Source organism: Lucilia cuprina, chromosome 5 (assembly GCF_022045245.1).
Source record: "Lucilia cuprina isolate Lc7/37 chromosome 5, ASM2204524v1, whole genome shotgun sequence".
In the NCBI taxonomy this organism is placed as follows: domain Eukaryota; kingdom Metazoa; phylum Arthropoda; class Insecta; order Diptera; family Calliphoridae; genus Lucilia; species Lucilia cuprina.
The window spans coordinates 24,817,100-24,842,986 of NC_060953.1; the positions used below are offsets into that span (position 1 = coordinate 24,817,100).

General features: G+C 32.6%; 1 protein-coding gene across 10 annotated transcripts in view; it reads left to right on the plus strand.

Annotated features, from left to right (window-relative positions):
- LOC111684889 overlaps nucleotides 1-25,887 on the plus strand; it is a 254,020-nt gene that overhangs the window by 4,653 nt on the left and 223,480 nt on the right. Inside the window, exon 2 of one of the 10 annotated variants that reach the window (XR_006940940.1) lies at nucleotides 16,170-16,850. The exons of 8 other annotated variants lie outside the window; for them this stretch is intronic. The gene's annotated coding sequence lies outside the window, so the exon portion shown is untranslated. Of the gene's footprint in view, nucleotides 1-16,169; nucleotides 16,851-18,732; nucleotides 18,853-25,887 lie in introns of those variants that run through there. One more of the 10 variants, XM_046951139.1, reaches the window with a different exon arrangement.

Below are 25,887 nucleotides of genomic sequence, written 5' to 3' on the forward strand. Positions count from 1 at the left end.
TTCGCAAATAGTGTGATTGATTAGGGCATAAGATACATGAGGGTTTAGTAATAGTAGAACCAAAGTATAAGAAGTAGTCCGACTCTCATATACAGGAAATTACTCTCTCACATCTACGAGTGTCGTGTGAATTCGACACTCTTGTGAGAAATTTAAACTTGTCAAAACACTCAAATGTTTAACTTACTTTTTTGGCCACTTTCAAGGATTGTACGCGAAATTACGGTTGTGCACAAAAAATCTGTAATTTTTTAAAATAACTTTATCTCACTTTTTACACAAAATTTAGCTTAATTTTCCTAAACTAGAAAAATTTTTTTTTAATTATTGACATTGACACCAATACATATACATTTTTGTTACTAACACATATTTAGAGTTATGTACTTTTTCACTAACACATGCTTAGAGTTAGGTACTGCTGTCAAAGAGTCGGACTACTTGTTATACTTTGAGTAGAACTATTTGAATGCACTGAAGAGTTCGTACCTTTAAGATCTTAAAGACATTGCAATGTCTGAATTCTTTCTGTCAGAAAGTTTTTGAAATCTTTCCATGTAGACAAAACAGTTTTGTTTTTAACACCCTGTTCCCACAAAATTACTGTAGATCTAGGCAGACGTTGAATACACATAAAAATTCTATTATAAATAGAAAGAGCTGAAATGCAACTATTAATTCCGCGATGTAGGGTTTTGAGTGCTGATATCGATTCCTTGTCAAGGAAAGGAAGGCCAAAAATAAGTTTTAGTTATTAAATGACAAAGCCGTTCTATATTGCTAAGCCGTGAACTATTAATAAAAATTGCGGTTAATAAATACCTAAAAGCGGGCCAAGAAACATAATCACCTCTGAATGAATCAAGGAGGTAGTGCTAGATTATGATCTGTATTACCGGAGTACGAATTTACCGTTGGAGATTCATTGAATTCATCTATTTTTTCATGGATAGATCCTCCGCATTGGATATACGCTGTGTAGATAGCTTAATATTTATCCGCTGCCACATCAAATTCTTCAGACTCTAAAGAGTTATACGTCGTCTTAACTTTACCCCAAAGTGTTTTTAACTCTTGACTCTGAATCTCCAAAGTATAAACCGTATGAATTTCTTCGTCAAAATTACTAAACATAGCCCCGAATGCAATAAGAGCATCCGATGCTCTAATAAACGAGTTTAAAGGCGAAACCGACATTTTTTAATATTTGAAAAGTCGTTTAAAATAAATTAATTAATAATACAACTTGACTACAAAAATGTGATAATAGTCAAACTGGCCGAGCGTAGGGTGACTAATATAAAGGTAGAAGAAGAATCAACCGTTTATGTATTTTATTGTTTTATTTTACAGATTTATATCTGTAACGCATAAAAAAATGTAAAAACCACTGATTTTTGTAATAAAATTTTAATAAAATTTACTTTAATTCATAATATTGTCCGTAGGATCAAAATAAATTAAAAAATTTTAAATATAAATTAGAGTTCGAATTAGTGAGATGTATCCACAAATTAAAAAATATAAAACAAAAATTCACAAAAGAAATGTGTGTTTATGTTCGCGAAACAAAACAAACGAATTTTATCACTTGCTCACAATTCATTTATTTCGTAGAAATAAATGAATGATAAAGATATCTCCGGTGAACTGTATTATGGGAATGGAGTTGAAGGTGCCAAAGAAGATCCGGTACTGATATAAAGATCCAAAAAATCCGATAAATGATCTAAGAAATCCGGTTCGCTAGGACCAAATGTTCAGCTCCAACAAGATCCTCAAGATTTTATATAAAAATATGCTCTCCACTGGCCTTAGCTCCGGGCAGTTTGGAGGATTTGCCTCTCTGGGTACAAATACCACATTATTGTTCTTGTACCACTCAAGGGCTTGTTTACCATAGTGACAGGATGCCAAGTCAGGCCAAAAATAAGTGGACACATTATGAAGTCTTATGAATGGAAGCAGCCTTTTTTGTAAACATTCCTTGATGTAAATTTCGGTATTTATAGAGCCCGTTGTAACAAATGATTGGCTTCTTTATTAAACTTCTTAACACACGTTTTTCATTAAATTTTTTCAACCAAAGTATTATTTGTTTTTTTTTGATCAAGTTACCTTTGAAAAACATGTCAGATATTATGTGTAATGTCAATTATATTAATTTTTTTGTTAATCTGATTAAAATGAGTGACCAGAAAAAAGTGCGTACTGAAATTATTAAATATTTTCAACTAAACCCAACTCAATTTCCGTAATTTCCTCCGTGTGCTCGACAAACTTTGAAAACATTTTTCGCTTATAGCACATGTGTGAAGTTGCCCCGCTGTCTACGCACCATAGTGTGTTTCTTGTATTCTATTTTCCCTGTGAATGTATATGTAATAGATGTTGCTTTTGGCCCCTTTGCAGGTTTTTCACATATAGTATTGGTATAGTGACCCAATTCACCACAATTAAAGCATTTACCTTTCCTTTTGTTCTGTCTAATATTTTTCTTCGCCTTATTCTCTCTACGAAAACTTTTCATAAAAAATATGCTGTGTGCTTGTTGTTGCCTCTTCGCGATCAATTTTCTCTTTATGTCTATCTACCTCTTCAAGAATTTTCTGTTTAACGGTTGTTAAATTGACATAGAGCGTGTTTTAATTGCTATAACCAAATTCTCATAGTCATTTGGTAAACTGGAAAGAAGCATTATAATCAGGAGTTCATCTTGGATAATAATTCCCGTCTCCGCCAGCTCTTCTGCCAAATCCGTAAAATTATTAATATGCTGACCTACATTTCCTCTAACAGCCATTGTAAGGTTCACCAACTTTTTGTATAGAGGACTTCTCGGATTGTAAGTCTCTTCCAAACGTACCCATATGTCGTACCCATGTATGTCGTTTCTTTAATTATATTCTGTTCTGGGCCATATACCGGCGTATAAAAATACACTACTACACACATACTATTAGTATTTTTTAATTGCACTTAAATAAATATTTGGCTATTTTCAATTTCGAAGATTAAATTGCGCTACTATAAATTGGGAATATTTTAAAATAAAATATAATCAATAGACATAAGAATGATCATTTTTTCACATAGAAAGAAAATTTCAAATTAAAATGTACAAAAAAAGTATCAAATAAGAACGATCTTATTTACTTTCATTGTTATGCATTCTAGAAAATTATTTAGTGTGTATGTTGTTTTTGTAAATTATGATCTTGTTTTTGAAGTGTTTTTGTTTTTTCAAAGCGACAGCAACCTACTTTGTTGAATGCTGCCAAGCAACTAAATAAAATATTTGTATTTTTCACGCTCCTCTTGAGAAGTTCGTATGTGATCGTGCTGTATACATGTAAACTGCCGAAAATCTTCGTATTCAGAACAATACTAGTGCCGACGTCTGTTCTGGGCCCATAACTTGTTTATTTTAATATAACTAAAGTCTTAGTAAATTAATATTAAAGTTGAAAATAATGTAAGTACAAGAATAGAATGAATAAATAAGACAAAAAGAGAACAAAGTAAAATAAGTTAACGATATTCACATTGTAATATAGAGTTGCCAATAGTTATTTATTCCGTTTTCCAACATCAATATTTTTAAAATGTAAAAGTTTTTGTTAACAAAGAAAAAAGTAATAATTTTTGACCAAATTTATGAAAATTTTGTGGCAAAAATGAAAAAGTTTTTATCTCAAGTTATATTTAAGAGTTCATTTTATGTTGTGTAAATTTTTGAAAAAAATCTGACCAGTAATTTTTGGTTTATAGACATGTAACAGCATAAGTTTTTTTTCTTTTGATTTTCTATAAATTAAAAAACAACAATAATTTACTTATGTATATTTTCACAATTTTTTCTGAGAAATTTTAACCACATATTTTAATTATGTATTTAAAATAAGTTTAAATTTTATATTACGAGCTTTCTTTAATCACTGGATTTATTTTATATCAAGAAAAAAACTATCTTTGGAGGCTGAAATTTAGTTTTGAGCTTCATTATCTTTTTGCTAATTTCAATATGGCATTGCTTTGTATTTATAGAACAAAACCAAAATAATTTTTAAGGAAATAAATTTGTTTCATTTTGCTATTCACACAATGATGGCAAATATTTTTAAAATGTGAAAAAAAGAAAAATTTACAAAATTGCTGTAACTTAAATTTTGCACTTCATGCTATTTCAGTGCAAATAACACCTTTTTCAACATATTTGTAAAATTAGTATGGAAAAATGCTAATTTTAACATTAAATTATTAAATAACTCCATTTGTTGGCTGCTTCAGACATTATGATTTGAAATTTATTTAACCTCGACAACAAGTAACAGCTAAAACTATACAATAATCTAGTTGGGGGGTTCTACATCAATGTCCAGGCCTAAAAATTGGGCTACTCCAACTGGATGTGTCTCATGAGGACCCAGACCACATGCAGGACATTCGTTGGGGACGGCACGGTCTATACGTGACCAGTAGGCATTAAGCCTGTTGCTTCATCCCGATCTTAGTTGTGCCAGAACTACTCTTGTTTTCCGCGGCAGGTTTTCTTCCGTGTCTGCTATGGGCAGTGGGCGGCCTCCAAGTACGACATTCATGCGGTATCCTGCGACTGCGGAATTTATGCCGTCTCTATAAATGTCGTTCAAAGCTGCCGAATACGAGGACTGATCCAGTGGATGCCGCACATATCTGCATATGTGTTCCTCGTATATACGAAGATCCTTTCTGACATGCCAATTGTGTGATGTACAAATTTTTATGACTTCTCCGATGACATTCCAGGAGGAACTGTTTGGTCAATATGATATTGTGTTCCTTGACTAGAAGGACATTCGTTTCCTCATGCAGGTGATGTTCCGAGGTAATTTGCAAGAAGCCCGTTACAGTCCTTAGGGCGGCATTTTGGCAGCTTTGGATGTTTCTCCACTGGGTATCACTTAGCGAAGGTGACCACACTGGAGCAGCATAGTTAACCACTGACCGACCAATCGTTTTATATGTAGCCAACAAGGTTTCTTTATCCATACCCCAAGTGCTGCCGGCTACCGCTTTGAGGACCTAATTTCTACTACGCAATTTGTGCGTGATTGCAGTGGCGTGAGCTGAGGAAGTAAATAGGCTACCAAATGTGACCCCCAAAATTTTTGGGTGGTGCACGGTCGGAATTTGGACTCCATCGACCACGATGCCAATGTTTAGGTTTACTTCCTTCGTCCAGATGGTAAAAAGTGTTGTTGACGACTTCGCTGGTGATAATTGAAGGTTACGCGCATTCACCAGAACGCATAATTCATCAATGTTGTGGCCTGTCGCCATGATTGTACAGTCGTCCGCATATGAAATCAATTCCACGCCTTTTGGAGGTGTGGGGAGCTTAGAGAGGTAGAAGTTAAACAAAAGTGGCGATAGTACTCCACCCTGAGGTACGCCTTGTTTAACTCTACTTAGTTTGGAGCGTCTGTCTCTAAACTCCACGAACGACTGACGGCCACTCAGATAATTTATCCATCTCTTCGTGTTGTTGGGCATTGTGGAATTCTATGCTGGTGACGAGCTGCTGTTAGGTCGCTGGACAGCTGGGGGAGGAGAAGCGCCTCATGAGTCTTCGCGACTGGTGATAGAAGGGAAATCGGCCTGTATGATTATCCCTCTGTCGCCCTTTTTCCAGGCTTCGGGTATTACGAGGCTGCTCACTGACTTGTTGAAAACCATAGTCAGGTACTCAACTCCCCGCTCGCCAAGGTGTTTTAACATCAGCATGGATATTCCGTCGGGGCCAATCGCCTTAGATGGTTTGGCGTTGTTGATGACGTCTGCAACTTCAGCTGGGGTGAAAGGTTGTGGTATGTATGACTGGAAGGTTGTGAAGTTTGCGAACAACACTTCGTTTCGCCTTGTCTCTCACAGGGTGCTCAATGAATTTGCCGGCAGAAAGCGCGCGAGCACCCTTCAGGGTCGGAAATGGGGATATCTGCAAACTTAATAGCGACCATGTCATCCTTCTTCGTTGGAGAGAGATCGAACTGTAGACCATAACTTTTTCCGCTTGTCCTCATTTACCAACCTGCTGATTTCAATATTCAGCTGGGTGAGTCTTGGATCACCTGGGTTGGTATTTCGGATGTCCTCTCTTTCATCTGCAAGCCTGACTGCTTCTGCTGAGAAGTGCGGCCGCACTATGGATATCCGACCAGTTTAACGGAACTTCCTATCTGAATGGTGTACGTTGGAGGGAAAATTTAGATCACTGAAGATGCGTTCGGTGAATTCTCTGAAGCCGTGCCAGTCTGCTTTCTTTTGGTTTACGTATTGACGGCGTTCAGAGACGACAAAATCGTTAGGTCGATCTAGACAAACGATTATGGGTAAGTGGTCTGACCCTAGAGAAACTACGGCTCGACAAGTTGCGTAGTTGATCAAACCAGCACTCGCTATGGTGATGTCAGCTAGCGCAGGTACCCATAATCCGCGTGGGGCATCATCATTCAAGGTGCAGAAGGTGGATTCGTCAATCTGTACCGCCAGCAACGCACCTCTCTGGTCTTCCCCTAAAAAAGAGTGCCAGAGCTGATGGTGGGCGTTGAAGTATCCTAGGACAAGACGCATATCGCCGTCTAACAATGTCCTAATGTCGGGACGGTAGCCTGCTGGACAGCTGGCTACTGGCGCAATATAGACATTATAGAGCTCTAAGTCAGTTTCTCCCGATCTAACTGCAATACCTTGAACTTCAAGATATTGGCTTTTGGACCACTTTGTGGTTGGGTCATTTATGACCATGCCCCTTTTTAAGGGGCCCAGTTCATGGTCTGCTTAAAACCATTCTCCATTAGAGAGCAGTATGTAGTATGCGAAAAACTACATCCCATAGGCTTTGTCCTATGGGAACCCTTTTTCCCCTTTGAGAGCAGTATGTAGTCTGCAGAAAACTACATCCCTTAGACTTTGTTCTATGGGAACCATTATTTTACCAGCCCAGTCTGGTGTGATACCTTTGATCACTTGTTTTATGAAAAAAAAAATATTAACAAAAAAGAAAAAAAAAACATAATAAATCTATAGATATAGATCTCAATGTTAATTGCAACACTCTTTAGTGTTGCAAGGTGGCCGGCAATGTTCAAGTTCGATTTATGGTTTACACTTGTTTTGATAACATATGCAAATACAATTTTTGCAACGTTAGAATCTTACTAAGCTCCGCTTTATTTACAACTTTGTTGAAAAATTCTAACGAGTAAACCTTTAACGGTACCTAAATATTGTTTGCCACCAATTTACGTTTTGTAAAGTAAAAAACGTTTCTTTTCCGATCGTCAACATAAGCACTACGTGCTCTTGGCGTTATTACTTCTACGAGGTAAAATAAAAATATATAAATACAGAGAGATCTACGTCTCATTAAATTTGCAAATATTTTGTTTTTTTTTTTCATAAAATCTTGGGAAATTGTGGTGGAGCTGAACAATATGTATGCATTTAAAATCCGTTAAACATTCAGCCAACTTGGTATTTTCTTCTCTTATTAATCAAGATGTTAAAATGGACTTAATATTACTAATTTTAATATATGAAATGCACGTTTCATTTGAATCCTAAGAGAATACCAAATTATAGTGAATGTTACTATTCCTATAACAGAATTTTGCATAAGTAAATTGTGTACAGTTTTTTATGACTTCACTTTTGACAAATATATAAAAATTTTGACATGTATTAAAAATGCATTAACAAGAATACGTACAAAAGAAATCGTAAACATATCCCTTCTTCTTAAACAACTTCAAAATTTTTTTGCTGGGTCCGGCAAAAAAAAAAAAAAAACACGCAAAAAAAGTAGTAAATGCATGGGTTCAACTGATAATGAACTGGTTCATATTTAGGTGAAACATGCATGATGTTAACATTAGTGTGTCATTGGCGTGCATGAGTTCGTATTTTTTTAAAATAGTAAAAAATTTTAATTAGTTGCTTCAAAGCAATCAAGAAAGCATGTTGATGTCGCTTTGTTTCAGAAATTATAGTGCTTATGTTGACGATCAGAAAAGAAGTGTTTTTTACTTTACAAAACGTAAATTGGTGGCAAACAATATTTAGGTACCGTTAACGGTTTACTCGTTAGAATTTTTCAACAAAATTGTAAATAAAGCGGAGCTTAGTAAGATTCTAACGTTGCAAAAATAGTATTTGCATATGTTATCAAAACAAGTGTAAACCATAAATCGAACTTGAACATTGCCGGCCACCTTGCAACACTAAAGAGTGTTGCAATTAACATTGAGATCTATATCTATAGATTTATTGTTTTTTTTTCTTTTTTGTTAATATTTTTTTTTTTTCATAAAACAAGTGATCAAAGGTATCACACCAGACTGGGCTGGTAAAATAATGGTTCCCATAGAACAAAGTCTAAGGGATGTAGTTTTCTGCAGACTACATACTGCTCTCAAAGGGAGAATGGTTTTAAAGAAGACCATGAACTGGGTTCGTAGAAAAAGGGTTCCCATAGGACAAAGCCTATGGGATGTAGTTTTTCGCAGACTACATACTGCTCTCAAATGGAGAATGGTTTTAAGCAGACCATGAACTGGGCCCCTTAAAAAGGGGCATGGTCATAAATGACCCAACCACAAAGTGGTGTATTTAAATTTAGTATGTATATTAAAGTAGACGTAAATATATTCTTGTGAGCATTTTAAGTGATATTCAAACAAACGTTAAGAAGCGTTAGACCACGTAGTGTATTGTAAATTTGCGATATGTGATTCAAAGTCCCTGGGATTGGCTGGTCCTGTCAGAGTCCAGCCAAATACAGTTTTTTGTGCCAATAATGACCCTAATATATTTTGCTGTACTTCCGGTAAAATTATACGATGATATAAATCCGCACCTACTATCTTAAAGATTTGAATCCGCCAAACGAAGATTTGGCAATAACTTTTCAATATCGATATATACGGAAGTTGAAGGTAAATTTCCCGAAATTTTTGGTAAAACAAATGCGTTTGTACTAAGGTTTACTGAAGAGTCTAAGTCGGAACCAATTTCCACAGGACAATATTTAGAAACTCCAATAACTACATTATTGATGCCAGAAACTTGAGCATATGCAGAATGCGTGGGAAGTTTTAACCTTTTACGTAATCGTTCAGAAATGTAAGAGCATTCCGAATCCGAATCAATTAAAGCGCGGACCTGATACTAATTGTTATTATGAATTATATTTACAGTAGCTGTCCCTAATAGAACAGACTGGCTTTGACTAGTATGAAATACTTGTGAATTGGACGTTACATTATTGGACGTATATGATTGTTGGTAGTGGGAGTTAGTAGGTCGTAGAACCGCACCAGAATTCTGTTCCGTAGAAACAGTAGGTCTTTCAACCACAGAATTTTCTAAATGTTGTAAATGAAGCATCGAGTGATGTCGATTATTGCATATATAACAATTATTATTTATTTTGCAACTTCTGGCAGTATGTGTCCTCGAAAGACAATTAGTGCAGAAGTTATGCTCATTCACTGTTGAAATTCTATCAGATAGGACATAAAATACAAGAAAATTTTCCGGAAGAATTGTGAGATTGCAATGAAGATTATTATCTGTATTATCCAATTATCTGTAGGCACATTATAAATAGAAAGTGCCGTAAGAAAACTATCGATTCCGCGCTGTAAGGTTTTAATGGATATCTTGAAACGATTGTTTTAGCTTCACTCTCGGTTATCCGTATTAAATGGCAAAGACGTCTATATTGCTAAGCCTCGAGCTATTGATGTAAATTGCGGTAAATAAATCCCTAAAAGCGGGCCAAGAAACATAATCCCCTACGAAAGAGTCGATATCGCATGGAGGGAGCGTCAGATTATGCTCTGAATTATCGGAATTCAAATTCGCTGTTTTTGAAGCGGATTCCAATGTTTTTATTTTCTTAGAAATAGATTCTCCACATTCAATATATTCAAAAGATGTGGCTTGATATTTTTCCGCTCCCACTTTAAATTCACTAGACTCTAGAGTGTTAGGACATACTTCGTACGTCGAATTAACTTTGTCCCAAAGTCTTTCTAACTCCCGTTTCCGAATCTCCAACTTAAAAACGTCATGCAATTCATCATCTTAATTATCAAACCTCACGCGGTATGCAACGAGAGCATCCGATGCTCTAATAAACGCATTTAGTGATGTGACCGACATTTTTTAAAATTTAAAAATTGCAATAAAAATAGATGAATTAATAACTCGATATTAAACTACGAATTGACTACAGAATTTATATCAACAAACTTGATAATAGTCAAACTGACCGACCGTAGGGTACCCGATATAAGGGAAGAATGTATTTTGTTGCTAGAATTTACAAATGTAAATCTGTATACGAACAAACGCACAAAGAAAATTTAAGAAAACACCAATTTAAAATAAAATAAGATCAACAATATCGCTTTAAATTATTCTCCGTAGGATCAAAAGAATTTAAATATTTTTTTGATATAAATTAAAGTTAAAATTAGTGTAAAATATCCACAAATATAACAAGTTAAACCAATTGAAACAACTATAGAATTTTTTATCACTTGCTCACAATTGAAATATATTTACGTACCTTATTTCGTAGAAATTTCGTAAAAATTAATAATAAATATATTTTCGGTGGACTGTATGTTTTCCAAGGGATGATGGAGTGAAGATGCCAAAAATACGTATATGATACACAAAATTCCGGTTTGTTTTATGAAAATAAAACAAAATATTTGCAAATTTAATGAGACGTAGATCTCTCTGTATTTATTTATTATTATTTTACCTCGTAGAAGTAATAACGCCAAGAGCACGTAGTGCTTATGTTGACGATCAGAAAAGAAGTGTTTTTAACTTTACAAAACGTAAATTGGTGGCAAACAATATTTAGGTACCGTTAACGGTTTACTCGTTAGAAGGAGCTTAGTATGATTCTAACGTCGCAAAAATAGTATTTGCATATGTTATCATAAATCGAACTTGAACACATATATTTATTTTTATATTTTTACTCTAATTGAATTTTAAAGTATTCGAAATAAGTTATAGATGTTTTATTGTGTTATCATATATAACTTTTAACAATATCATATTAAAAACAATTATTTAAATATTATAAATTAATTTATAATATTATCAATAATGCATTTTAAAATAAAGATAGATCACCAATGAAAATTATCGAATGTTCATTAGTTATAAGCACTCATTTAAATGACGTGTTATTATTCCAAATACGAACCCATATTGGGAATACAAGTCCAAAAATAACTTATAAACACAAATATCACGATGAATTTCGGTATAATAAAATATTATGTAAATGTATTATGTAATTTTACCGGGCTTAGTCCATATTTGCCCCTAGCCCTCAAATAAAGTCTCTTTCAGAAAATTAGTTTTTCATCCATAAATTGCTTAAATGTATCGGTACAAGGTAATATTGAAGCTAAATACTTTATTATGAAAAATAAATCACATTTAATATTCGTAACTGGTGTAGGGTGTCATATACTCAAAATTTGAACCCGAACTTTGTTCGGTTTTCAAAGTTCGGTGAACACGAACTTTTTTCTTAAACGAAAAATGCATTTATGATTAAAAAGTAATAAATTTATAACATTTAAAACTAAAATATGAACATCGGGAAGATTTTTTGAAAATAGCAATTGGGTCAATTATCAACTAATTCCGAATCCTAGAGAGTGATAAATTTCTAATAACAAACTATTTTTGTGAAATGTATATATCTTAATACATTAACTTTTGATTTTTAAACGATTCATTGACAATGATATCTGATATCTCTGTAAGAGCACGCAAAAAAAATGGTTAATATCGTTATTGCAACAATTCTAAAATATAATATTATGATTAAATACCGTCAAAATATTACATCATGATATTTTTGTATATATCATAATCATACATGATCATATTATGATCCAAGGTGATCAAAATTTCGTTTTAAATATGTATCGAAAACAAAATAAATTTTATCGAATCAATTCTTAACACAATTCGCAAATTTCAATTTGCCGATTTATATGAAATTTTGGTTCATAAAAAAATTTTAGTATAATTTCCTAAAAATACTAGTATTTTTAAGCCTGCCATTAGTTACTCATTTTCAAAAGCGAACCTTATATGGAGGCCATGTCAAAATGTAAACCGATTTTGTTCATTTTGAATACCAATCAATCTGCAACAATAGTTTAGGTCCTTCGTTCTTTTATGTGACTGACTGACATACATGTCTAGATCGTTTGAGAATAAGGACCTAGAACATTTCAATGTTACAAATGAGATCAAAGATTTATAGTCGAAACTAGATAATTCAAATTTAATGTTTTACTTTTCTTAGCTTTTTAATCACTTTCTGGTTAACTGTTTTTCAAATCAGCCGAAATAGGCGTTTTGTACCTATGAATATCGGAAATTTATTGTACAGCCAGGATGTGTGATAACTTCTGTAAATAAATTTTCAGCATTTTTAAAACTTTTTGATGGTGTAAAAATATGATAAACAAACATTTTATAAAAAGTTCGGCGTTCGGTGTTCGGTCAAAATTTGGCCGAACCTCACTTTTTACCGAACTCGGAACCCGTAACCGAACGTTCGGTCGGACTTACTTGTTTTTATACATGAGTTAAACTGATCTATCGATGAATCTATCTGAGAGGTGTTATTTATTTCATTCGTACAAATAACGGGAAGATTTCGATTTATTTATTTACTACAGCGAGACCAGTTTGCCTTATTAAAGTTATAGTACTAATTTTTTATTTATTTGTATTTAAAGTTTATTATTGTGTTGATTGAAAGATGATCCAAACTCGTTTAAAACTTTGAAACATCCTGGAAAAAAATAGGAAAGAACAAATACACCTCTAATTTTCTTCCCATTTTCTCAATAAGAGGTGTATTTGTTATGGGTAATAACTGATGAGGTATGTTTTTCTTTACAAGTGTAACAACACCCCCTCCCCTACTTCAGGGACTACCATATATAAAGCAATAATAATTTTTTAGTTTTAATGAAACTGTGTTGTTAAGCCATGTATAACAGACAATTGTAAACATTTTGATTTTCTAAATGTTTTTAAAATTTCATTTTTGTTTTGAATTCATGGTGTTAGATTCATGTAATTATTCATGAATGTAGAAATTTACAAGGGAGATTAGTAACAACCTCGAATTGCTATTCACTTACAATTTTAAAGAAATAAGTTACTTTATATAGTAATTTTATCGAACGAAAAAAAAAATTGCATTATTTGCAACATTATTAATATTTTTTGTATTATAAAGGTTAGCCTGCAACATTTGATTTAGTGAACTCTGTAGTTATTATAATTGCTGTATGTACGACTTCTTTCTTTTGGTATTCTTGGTCGTGCACAAAAGGATTTGAATTTTCACCTACTAGAACCATGTCGAAACATTTGGCCGTTGTAGCAACTGCCAATAACTTAAATAATTTTGATCTTAAAAATGTGATATTCCTATCTCATTTTTATATATTCAGTACCTGAGTAGTTTGGCGTCAATTTCTTTAAGGTTATGCATTTACGTTCAAAATAAACAATGAAAATGATTTGTTCTCTATTATTTTAACGTCTATACATTTCAAACCAAGCATTATTGAGCGGTTTTTATACCCTCCACCACCATCAGTGGTGCTAGAGGGTATATATAACTTTGTCATTCCGTGTGTAACACCAAGAATTATGCATCTGAGACCCAACAAAGTATATATATTCTTGGTCCTTATGAAATTCTGAGTCGATTTAGCTATGTCCGTCTGTCTGCCTAAAACACGCTCACGTTAAAACTAAGCCAAGGACATCAACCAAATTCACTGAAAATATTTATTGTTATCCTAAGCAGTTTGGTATTGAAAATGGGCAAAATCAATACACATCGGGAAAAGTTATGAATCAAAATTTGAAACAACCTCGAAAAAAATAAGCATTTTTACACATTCTGATGTAATTTTCTCGAAAACTATGCAAGATAATTCCATAAAATTTGGCACACATTCGTTTCCGTATAAGAGCTTAATCTCTGCGTAAAATTGCCAGAATCGGTCCACAATTTCTTATACCTCCCATACAAAAGTACATATTCCCGGAAATTTGGTTTTTTGTTAATAACTTCCGTCGTTATGTCGATATCTTTACAAAATTTTAGAAATTAAAATTTTATGACAATAGAATTTATTCAAAGGAAACATTTTTTGGATGGGTCCATAATTGGTCATAGCTTCCATACAAGGTCCCCTCAAGAAAATCACTTAAGTGCGCATAATTAAGATATCGATATAAAATTTGGTACAAGTATTGCTCTTATATACAAAAATATAACCATGAAAGCTTCTTTGGATCGGTCCATAATTGGTCATAGCTCCCAAACAAGGTCCCCTCCCGAAAATCACCTAAACGAACATAACTCATTACTAAATTAAGATATCGATATAAAATTTAGTACATGTATTGCTCTTATATATAGAAATATTACAATGAAAGCTTTTTTGGATCGGTCCATAATTGGTCATAGCTCCCATACAAGGTGCCCTCCCGAAAATCACTTAAACGCACATAACTCATTACTAAATTAAGATATCGATATAAAAGTTGGTACAAGTATTGCTCTTATATACAAAAATATAACCATGAAAGTTTCTTGGGATCGGTCCATAATTGGTCATAGCTCCCATACAAGGTCCCCTCCCGAAAATCACTTAAACGCACATAACTCATTACTAAATTAAGATATCGATATAAAAGTTGGTACAAGTATTGCTCTTATATACAAAAATATAACCATGGAAGTTTCTTTGGATCGGTCCATATTTGGTCATAGCTCCCATACAAGGTCCCCTCCCGAAAATCACTTAAACGCACATAACTCATTACTAAATTAAGATATCGATATAAAATTTAGTACATGTATTGCTCTTATATACAGAAATATTACAATGAAAGTTCTTTTTGGATCGGTCCATAATTGGTCATAGCTCCCATAGAAGGTTCCCTCCTGAAAATCACTTAAACCCGCATAACTCTTTACAAAATTAAGATATCGATATAAAATTTGGGACAAGTATTGCTTGTCCATATTTGGTCACATTTGATCATAGCTCCCATACAAGGTCCCCTCCCGAAAATCACTTAAACGCACATAACTCATTACTAAATTAAGATATCGATATAAAATTTGGTACAAGTATTGCTTGTCCATATTTGGTCATATTTGATCATAGCTCCCATACAAGGTCCCCTCCCGAAAATCACTTAAACGCACATAACTCATTACTAAATTAAGATATCGATATAAAATTTCGTACAAGTATTGCTCTTATATACAGAAATATTACAATGAAAGTTTTTTTTGGATCGGTCCATAATTGGTCATAGCTCCCATACAAGGTTCCCTCCTGAAAATCACTTAAACGCGCATTACTCATTACAAAATTAAGATATCGATATAAAATTTGGTACAATTATTGCTCTTATATACAGAAATTTTACAATGAAAGCTTTTTTGGATCGGTCCATAATTGGTCATAGCTCCAATACAAGGTCCGCTTTCGAAAATCATTACTAAATTAAGATATCCATATACAATTTGGTGCAAGCATTGTTCTCACATAAAGAAATATTACCACGAAATCTTTTTCCGACCGGTCCATAATTGGTCATAGCTCCCATAAAAGTTCCCCTTCCGAAAAACACTTAAACACGTATGACTCATTACTTAATTAACATATCCATATAAAATTTGGTACAGGTAATGATCATATACACAAAAATATCACTAGGACATTTTTTTCCATCGGTCTATAACTGGTCATAGCTCCCATACAAGGTCCCCTCCCGAAAGTAACTAAAACGCACATAACTCATTACTAAACTCATCCATATAAAGTTTAATTTACAGATTTACAATTGCAAGATTTACAATTCTTGTTCTTCCATTGCATTGGTTACAATTCAGTCGGTCGGTTTAACTATAGTCACGTTTGTCGATGAAGACTTAAAGCTAATATAATATGTTTTGTAGTGAATTAGTTGGGATTTTTAATTACCTTACAATTTGTTAATCTATTGAATATTTATGCTCTTCTTACTTTCAGCGCGATGTTTAATGATTTATTTGAGAAAATTCATAAGGTTTATTCATTAAAGATTCAGGGCACGGAAATAAGACGGTAATGATCAAGTAATAAAGATGTGGCTACTTCTAAGTACAGGACTATTTGGCTTATTTTCAATGTTTAAGCTCTATTAATCGAAAAATTAACATAATTTGCCTCTACCCCCATGTGATGTTGACACATTCGGATTATGTGTCTTGGCCTACATTTTCAGATTTATTTATGTCAATCTATTATAACGATATAATATAGAACGACCTTGCCATTTAATTCGTAAAACAAAGGGTGAATCTAAAGATATCGTTACAAAATATCCGTTAATTACTAAATGTTTTAAGCTAGTCTGGCACGATTTGAAAGAAGCTTATGTTTGCCTGACCACGTATATTGGTATCAGAGTATGAAAATAAAATAAACGAACCGTTTAAAATTGTTTTGTTTCGATCTTTGAAGTGAGTAAAACAGAAACAAAAATTATTTTATCATTTAATTGCTAAAAAGAAAACAATGGGAGCAAAACTGAAAAGTTTCGAGCGAAAAAAATTTTGCAAACGTTTTTTGCAATCCGAATTCATACGTAGCTGTCAAAGTTTGTTATTGTTTACATTTGTATATATAAAAATTTCCGTTAAACGGAGAAAAATTTCGTTTAATTTTGAATTCAAGTAAAAAATCTAAAAAAATCCTAAATAAATATTATTTTATTTAAATAATGCATACAAAAATTTTATGTAAGAAAAAAATTCTTTTTCAATTAAATGTTAACATAATAAACAATGTTGTTTTATATTTTATATAAACATTGTGTGTATAAAGAATCTCTTTCGGAATACTTTATATTAAGAAAGACATATGAAGAATTTGCCCAGACTACGGCAGCTTATTTTTACGTAATGGCTTAATTAAGAAATCTATTAAATATTAACAAATTAAACAATATTGTTTTATATATACACTATGTAGATAAAGAGATTAACTAAAAAGCGTGTTCCGGAACGCTTTATATAACAGAACCCGTATGAGGTATTTAACCGGCTTCTTTATCGCCAAATATTGAAAATTATCAATTCGCAGCAAAGATTTATTCATTCGTCTTATAATTAAACCCTACACCACTATAGTGGGGAGGGTATTACTGTGCTGATGTTGGTAAAACATAAAAATATTGGTCCAATACCCACCTTATATATACCAATCGATTCAGTATAATTTGTTGAGTCGATTAAGACATGTCCGCCCGTCTGTCCGGCTGGCTGTCCATGTAAACCTTGTGCGCAAGATACAGGCTGAAATTTTCAAGATAATTTGATGAAATTTGGACCAAGCATGTTTTTTTGGCAGAGGGACGAAGCTTATTGAAGTTGAAATTGGCTGAAATCGGTCCATTATTTCACCTAGCCCTCATACAACCGTACCTCCCGATTTGGGCTTTTTATGTCATAATAACGTCAAATATGCTATTATATCTCTAAAAATTGGCACAAATAAGTTTTATATAAGTTTAAATTACACTGCAGATTTTCGTAATAATCGGCCCTTATTTGACCCTAGCCCCCATACAAACCCCCTTCAAAAAATTACTTAAACGTCTACAATTGACTTGTAACCATTTGTATCGCAATGGAACTCAACAAAAATAACTTTTATTTAAAACTATATCCTTTCGACTAATTTACCGAGGACCGGCCCATGTTTGACCTATACTCCTATAAAAAGTCTCATTTAAAAAATTTTGTTTTTTATCAATATATTGCTTATATACTTTGGAATTATTCTTTATGAAAACTAAAAATTTTAAAAATTTACCCATGGTGTAGGGTTTGATATGGTTGGTCGGCCATGCCCGACTATACTTTCCTACTTGTTTTTTTATGAATATGTATCTTGATACCCTTCACCTTCGTTATATATAAGTTTGTTATATATAAGTTTGTTATTCCGTTTGTAATTTCCTTCCCTATAAAGCAGATATATTCTAGATCCTTATACATTGCGGAGTCGATTAAGCCATGTCCGTCTGTGTGTCTGTTTGATGAAATCAGTTATTAGAGGACCCCAGTTATCGGCGAGGTCCGAATCTTCAATCATTCTGTTAAACAGAAAACCTGAAAATTTCATCAAAAATTGAGATTATAATTGCAAAAAAAAAAAAATACATAATCATACGTTAACTTTTGTTATTGTTCTCTTGTTTATAAAAACAAGTAAGAGTTCTTTATTCGGCTGTGAAGAATCTTTTATACAAAAAATCAAAAAATACCAATTGCAAAAGTCCCCTTTTATGGGTTCTTACTTAATCCAGACTCTACATACTTAATTTCATGTTTTAGATTCAATATTATTAAAATTTCAAAAAGTACCTTATGAGGAACCTAATAGTCCCCTTTTATGGGCTCCCATTTATTTCAAGCTATAAATAATTTCATGTTTCTAAGTTCAATATTATTTAACTTTCAAAAAGTACTTTTTGTAGAACGAAAAGTACCACAAAGTTCCCTTTTATGGGTTCTCACCTAATTCAGACTCTACATACTTAATTTCATATTTCTAGATTTAATATTATAGAAAATTCAAAAAGTACAAACATCCGAGACAACCTTTGAAAATTTCATCAATAAAGACATAATTTTTCATGCTTTGTTGAAAAAGCAACGACAACACTGTGAGTTGGAAAAATATGTACATGTGTGTGTAGATGTATTTCGTTTTATTCAGCTGTGTATTTTGTTTTGTATGTTGGATGCTGTTGGCATTGAGTTATGTATTTTGTTTTCTTTTTGTGAATTCTGTTCGTATATTTGGATGCATGTTTAATTTTTTTTATTATTTTTCTGGTATAAAATTTCTGATTATTAATTGATTACGATTAAAATTAATCTAAAAATAATCAGGATTAATTAAAATGAATGAAAATAATCAAAAATAATCAGAATTAATCAAATAATTAATTTGATTATTTTCAAGGATTAATTTGGATTATTTTTGAAATGGATCTTGGATCTTTTTGAAATGGGTCTCAAAAATACGTAATTTTAAGCGGATTGCCGGAAAAATAATTACATTTTTATTAGAGCTTTTTTTGGGAGGAAATTATACTAAATATATGGAAAATAATCAAAATTAATAATTAAAAATAATCAACTATTTTTTATTAATTTTGATTTTTTTGATTATTTTCAATAATTCCAATTAATCTCTGATTATTTTTAGATTATTTTTAATCGTAATCAACAATTAATTAAAAAATTGAAAATAATCGTTAATTAATCATTAATTTTACCTATTTAATAAAAATAATCTAATTAATAATGATTACGATTATTAACCTTCTTGTCTATACCCGAGCAAAATTACGTACATCAATACTCAACATACCCGGGTATGTCATACAATTTATATGGCTATTTCATATTTTTATACATTTCTAGTTTATAATTTAGATAGTTATTAAAACTAATTTAATAAAACGTCTGTATATATAAATTAAATAGTTTTTGATCATAAACCATTAAATTTTAGCAATTTCTTTTAAAGTTTTCTTATTGCTTTCCTGTTAACAAAAATATCATATGCAAAAAACCTAAAGAAAAACGTATAATGTACATTATGCAGAATTTGACTTTGTAAAATTTTGACTTCAAGAAGCTATTCTTGACCGGAAAAGATTATTGAACAAAACTTTTTATATATTATTTATTAAGGTGTATAAAATCGATTAGCATTAAAAAAAGGTTTTTGCTGTCGTAAGTAGGGAAGTTTTTTGCAAAAAAAGATTGCTAAGTCATGGTCAAAAATTGAAATTTTAAAACTTAAACTTAAATATTTTTGTTTATATGGGAATAAAATTAATATAATCAGCATAATTTTACTTTAATAAGTCATACACATTAGAAACAATTTATTTCATCAAAATCGGCCCATATTTGTTAATGTTACAGATTCCACAAATATATCACATTCAAATTTGTGAATAAAGACTTTTTATTTGGAACTAAATTTGTTGTTTAACTAATTTTTTTCTCATAAGACACAAGAATATATATAATTCTAATAATAAAACATAAAATTTATAATGGAACTTAATTTTTGTGCGATAACTGACACATAACATGTATACATACCCAGGTATATTGGGTACTGATACACGGGGTAAAAATAGAAAATCGGTCATAATATATATAGATATATCTAACTAATTTTTGAAAAGTGTATAGAAAACATTACTATGGAAGCATAGTCCAAATTTCAAGCCAATACGATTTATATATCGAGATATTTCACTTCAAAAATGATAAACATACCCAGGTATTGACATAACGGTCAATCATTATTTTATAGCTATGGTCGTAACCAAGCATTACTCATTTTTTTGTTTTTTTTTTTTTAATTTCAATTCGTATAAGTTATCTAAATCAAAATATTAGATTCAAATAATATATTATTAACCCCTATTCTGTGAGCACTTGTATCATATCGAATGTTTGAATTTATTATTGTCTTAATTATACCCTACACCACTTTAGTGGGAAGGGTATATTCGGTTTGTGCTGATGTTTGTAATATACATAAATATTCATTATTAGACGATTGGTATACTAATCGGCTTAGAATCGTTTTCTGAGTCGATTATGCTATGTCCGTCCGTCCGTTTGGCTGGCTGTGCAATTTTCAAGATAATTGGATGAAATTTGGCACGAAGCCTATTGAAAATGGATAAAATCGATCTATTATTTCGCCTAGCCCCCATACAACCGTACCACCTGAATAGGGCGTTTGGGCTCATAATTAAATTAAATGTTCTATTATGTAAACAAAAGTCGGCAAAACTTAGTTTAATAGAACATTAATGACATTACCGATTTTTGTAATGATCGGGCCTTATTTGAATCTAGCCCCCATACAATCTCCCTTCAGAAAATGACTTGAAGGTCAAAATTCACTTATAAACACTAATAACACTTTTAAATTCTACATAAATAACTTTGAAGTAGACCTGAATCTACTTTGAGCCCTCTTGTAAAAAATCTTTTTTTTGCCAAAAATTAGTAAAAATATTCCGAAATAAAGTTATACTCGTAAAACAATTCAATGGTCGGCTATGCCCGACTATACATTCATACTTGTCCTTCTTAAGGAAGTTTTCGGTGCTTTACCATAAATAAACGATCCGTACCTAATTTTGGGTATAATCAGTATAATCAGTCCGTTGATTATTGTGATAGTATTGACATTGTGCGTTTAATTAGATCCCTTACTGCATTAGTAATGAGTTTATCCCATCTGAGAATTTTATTAAAAGTTAGTCCCTATATTTTTAATTCATTTGTCTGTGTGAGTTGACTATCGCCTTAATAATGTTACATGAGCAATTATGCTATCTACAAATGTGACATTTACTACGTAATAGTACAGCACCTGATCCTTCACACCACTGTAAAATATCCTTAATTAAATGACTGATATTAATATTTAGGTTCGTCGTCCTAATTACTAAGTTAAAATCATCAGCATAAGCACTAAAGTAAATGTTCTTGAGTATTGATATGATATTACACAGTTTATTATATGCGATGAGAAATAATACGACTGACAGGGGGAACCCTGTGGAATTCCATTATATAAATTATACGATTGGAAACATTTTATTCCTAAACGGACTATGAATTTTCTATTTTCTTCTTTGTTGACATTAGAATCTAGTTCAAAAGATATACATTTTTTGGAGTAAATGTCCCAATTAGCTATATCGATTTTGAAATGAGGTTTGATTGATTGAGTCGATTCATAGTTGTTTTTAAATAATATTGATCTACATTCCAACTAGTTTGTATAAAAAGTTCAATAGAACAAGATGATAAGTCTATATGTGTTAAAGTATTTTGTGTAGAAAAATGTGTAGGGGATTTGTCGTTTAGTGAAGGAATATTGAAATTTCCAAGAACGTTTTTAAAGTTAGTACAGTTAAAAGTTACACTTGGAAAAATATAAAATGATATATTAAATTTCATTTTCGAGTAAATTTCTAAACATATGTCTTTAAAATCATTATTCAATGGTATGTGTTTATGTTGTATGGAGTTGTGTACTAAAAGCGATACTCCACCAAACGAATTGGATTTATTATAGTTATACATTGTACAACTTATTGGTACTGGAATGTTTACAGTATTGACCATGTATGATTCTTCAATCGAAATAAGTTTAATGTCATGTTCTTTAATAATTGTTTATAACTGATTATAGTTTACAATATATCTTCCTATGACAAGCCGGTGTTAAAATCATCACTTCTTCAGGTCTTTTTCAGTATTTCCGTGGAGTAAACATTCTAATTCTATACTTTTTCTTCAAAATTTAATTTTCGTAGTTTGATCTTTTAGTTATATGGACTTAAAGTATCTGATTTTTTTATCGGTTACCTTCCTATAACGTAAAAATCAATCCCTAACTTCTGTTCTAGAACTTATAGTTGTTTTGGATTTGATTCTTTTGGCATTTGTCGAATGTTTCCATCAATTATGAGTTTTCTATCTGTTTCTCTCTCTAACACTATCTTTATTTTCTTTGCGGTATGGAAAGGTTTGTTTATCTTTAGTTTTATTTTGTTTAAGTTTCAGTTTTTTTTTTAACTTTTGTTTTCCCTGTATACCCTACCTATAGACTTAACCGAGTAGTGATATACATATTTCGATATTTTTGTTACGTTTGCGATATTTTGTGCGATATTCTTTCTATAGTTATATAGTTTTGTAATTCTCATAGACATTTTAACATTTCTTATTCGGATATTCGATTTTACTTAGTTGAATTTTCTTTAATTGTCAAAAACCCCAGATTTTTAGATTTTTGTTGTTGTTTATATTATTATATTTATAATGCCTCTTGTGCGTAGTACTGGAAATATACTAGTAGAGGTAGATAGGGACACCGAAAACTTCCCGATTGATCAGGCAGCTGGTGGAGACGCTCAAACACCTGCTAATCCCATTCGAAGACCAATGACTTGTTTGCAAGCGCGAAGGGAGGCCATAGAACAGGATAATGTTGAAGAAAATATTCGCCGTATAGTTCTTTAGAGGGATTTAGATCCGAAATGACAAACATGATTGCGGAAGGTTTTAGGAATTTGTCTTTAACCAATCGAGGACCAGTAGTAGGACAGGACAGATTAGTTCGGACTGAACAAGTAGCTTCGAGACGTACTGAACGCGACAATGGAGATGATGGAAGCGAAACATCGAGACACCATCATAATGGACGAGACAATCGCGAAGATCGACATTTAAATACAAATTTTGATAGAAATTCGGACAGAGTTCAGAGTTCGTTTTACTGGCGATTCGTCGGAAATTACAGTAGACGAATTCATATACAGAATAAATACTTTGACGAATGCAAACCTTAGAGGCGATTTCGGACTTCTTTGTGAACACGCCCATATTCTGTTCGAAGGCAAAGCCTTAAAGTGGTTTTGGCGATTTCACCGTAGCTGCGTTGACATGGACTGGGAAGATCTATGTGACGCAATGAAAAGACAATATAAGGACGACAATACAGATTTTGACATTAGGGATGACATATTACGACGGAAACAAAAACATAACGAGACCTTTGACGAATTTTATGACGCAATTATGGTTTTGTGTGACAAACTCCGTACCCCTTTGTCTGAATACGAGTTGTGTGAAACTATACAATTAGAAATATCTCGTGTTTCTCATTTACGTCGTGCAGTACGTAGGCACGAGAAATTTGTGAAGGATATGGGATCGACCAATTTTAACAAACTGGATTACAAAAAGACACAGGTTTCAGAGGTCGTTGTTAATAACGACGAGGACAAAATTTTAGATGAGGATGATACCGAAATTTGCATGATAGTGAAGACGGGAAAATGTTGGAACTGCGACAAAATTGGTCACAGTTTAATAGACAGTTTGGAACCACGGACTATTTTTTGTTATGGTTGTGGTGCGAAAAATGTTTTCAAACCCAAATGTCCTAATTGTTGTCTCAAACGGGGAAACGTATCGAAGGATGTCCGTGCGAAAAAGGACGGGCATCCGAAGGTAAATTGAATAGTTTACACAATAATGAACCTGACGAATCTGATTTACCTGCTAAAACAAATAAACCTGCTATGACAAACCAATTTAAATCACCTGATAAGACAAATTGTACTGAAGCTTCACCTATTCATCCATTACGGAAACCTTATCACATTCGCCTAGAGAAATATATCATTGCTAGAGCTAGAATTTTTAACGAATCCGATAATGTACGATTACCAACTAGATCTAGTAGAAGGCTACGTGAGTTCTATAAAAATAGGAAACAACTTGGCAAGCACACATTATCATCTTTGGTGAATAAGGAAAATGACAACCGACCTTACATTAAATTAAACTTGCGTAATAGGAACTACTTTGCACTGTTGGACAGTGGAGCTAACGTTAATGTCATAGGAGGGGAATTATGTTCGGAAATAATTGAATCTGGTGAATATAAACGGAGTATTGGTAATGTTAGGACAGCTGACGGCCAACGGCAGCGTTGTTACGGTACAGTGTTTATAGATATAGGTTACAATGGTCAGGATAAAACGATAGCATTTTTGTTAATACCGTCAATCACCCAGGATGTTATATGTGGCATGGACTTTTGGGAAAAATTTAACATTCAAATTGTCACATTAGGTTCTGTTAGTGAAATCGTTTCTGACGAAGACCCGGATAAAATTCCCTTGACATTATCACAGAAACGACAATTACAAAACGTTGTGGAATATTTTCCTAATTCCGAAAGAGATGGTCTGGGTTGTACTACATTATTAGAACATAACATAGACACTGGCGACTCAAACCCTATCAAACAGAGATATTATCCAATTTCACCGGCAAGGGAAAAATTGTTATGTGGCGAGATAGATCGCATGTTACAGTTAGGCGTTATCGAAGAATGTCCGACATCTCCTTGGTCATCACCTGGTGTTTTAATTGTTAAACCAGGAAAAGTACGATTTTGCTTGGACAGTAGAAAGTTAAATTCCGTTACGAAAAAGGACGCAATCCCATTCCCAACATAGACGGACTAATTTCGAGACTTCCTCCAATTTTCTATATTTCCAAAGTGGACCTAAAAGATGCATTTTGGCAAATCAAATTGGACGAAACCTCAAGACCGAAGACAGCGTTCACAGTCCCTAATCGGCCCTTGTACCAATTTATAAGAATGCCGTTTGGATTGTGCAATGCACCACAGACTAATGGACCAAGTCATTCCGTATAATTTAAAGACGAACGTTTTCGTTTACTTGGACGACTTACTGATAATTTCGAAAGACTTTGACGAACATCTAAAACATTTAAAGGATGTGGCGACACAACTTCGGAAAGCCAATTTGACAATAAATGTGAAGAAGAGTAGTTTCTGTCTACGTCAAGTCCAATATTTGGGTTATGTCGTTGGTGAAGGTGCATTGAAAGTGGATCACGGTAAAATTAAGGCAATTTCCGGTTCCTAAAACTGTTAGACAACTCAGACAATTTCTTGGTATGTCCGGATGGTACCGTCGATTTATCGATGATTATGCTACCATTACATTTCTATGACAGAATTGTTGTCGAAAAGAAAAGCATTCGTTTGGACAGACGAGGCACAAAAGTCATTCAAGACAATTAAAAACAAATTGACATCA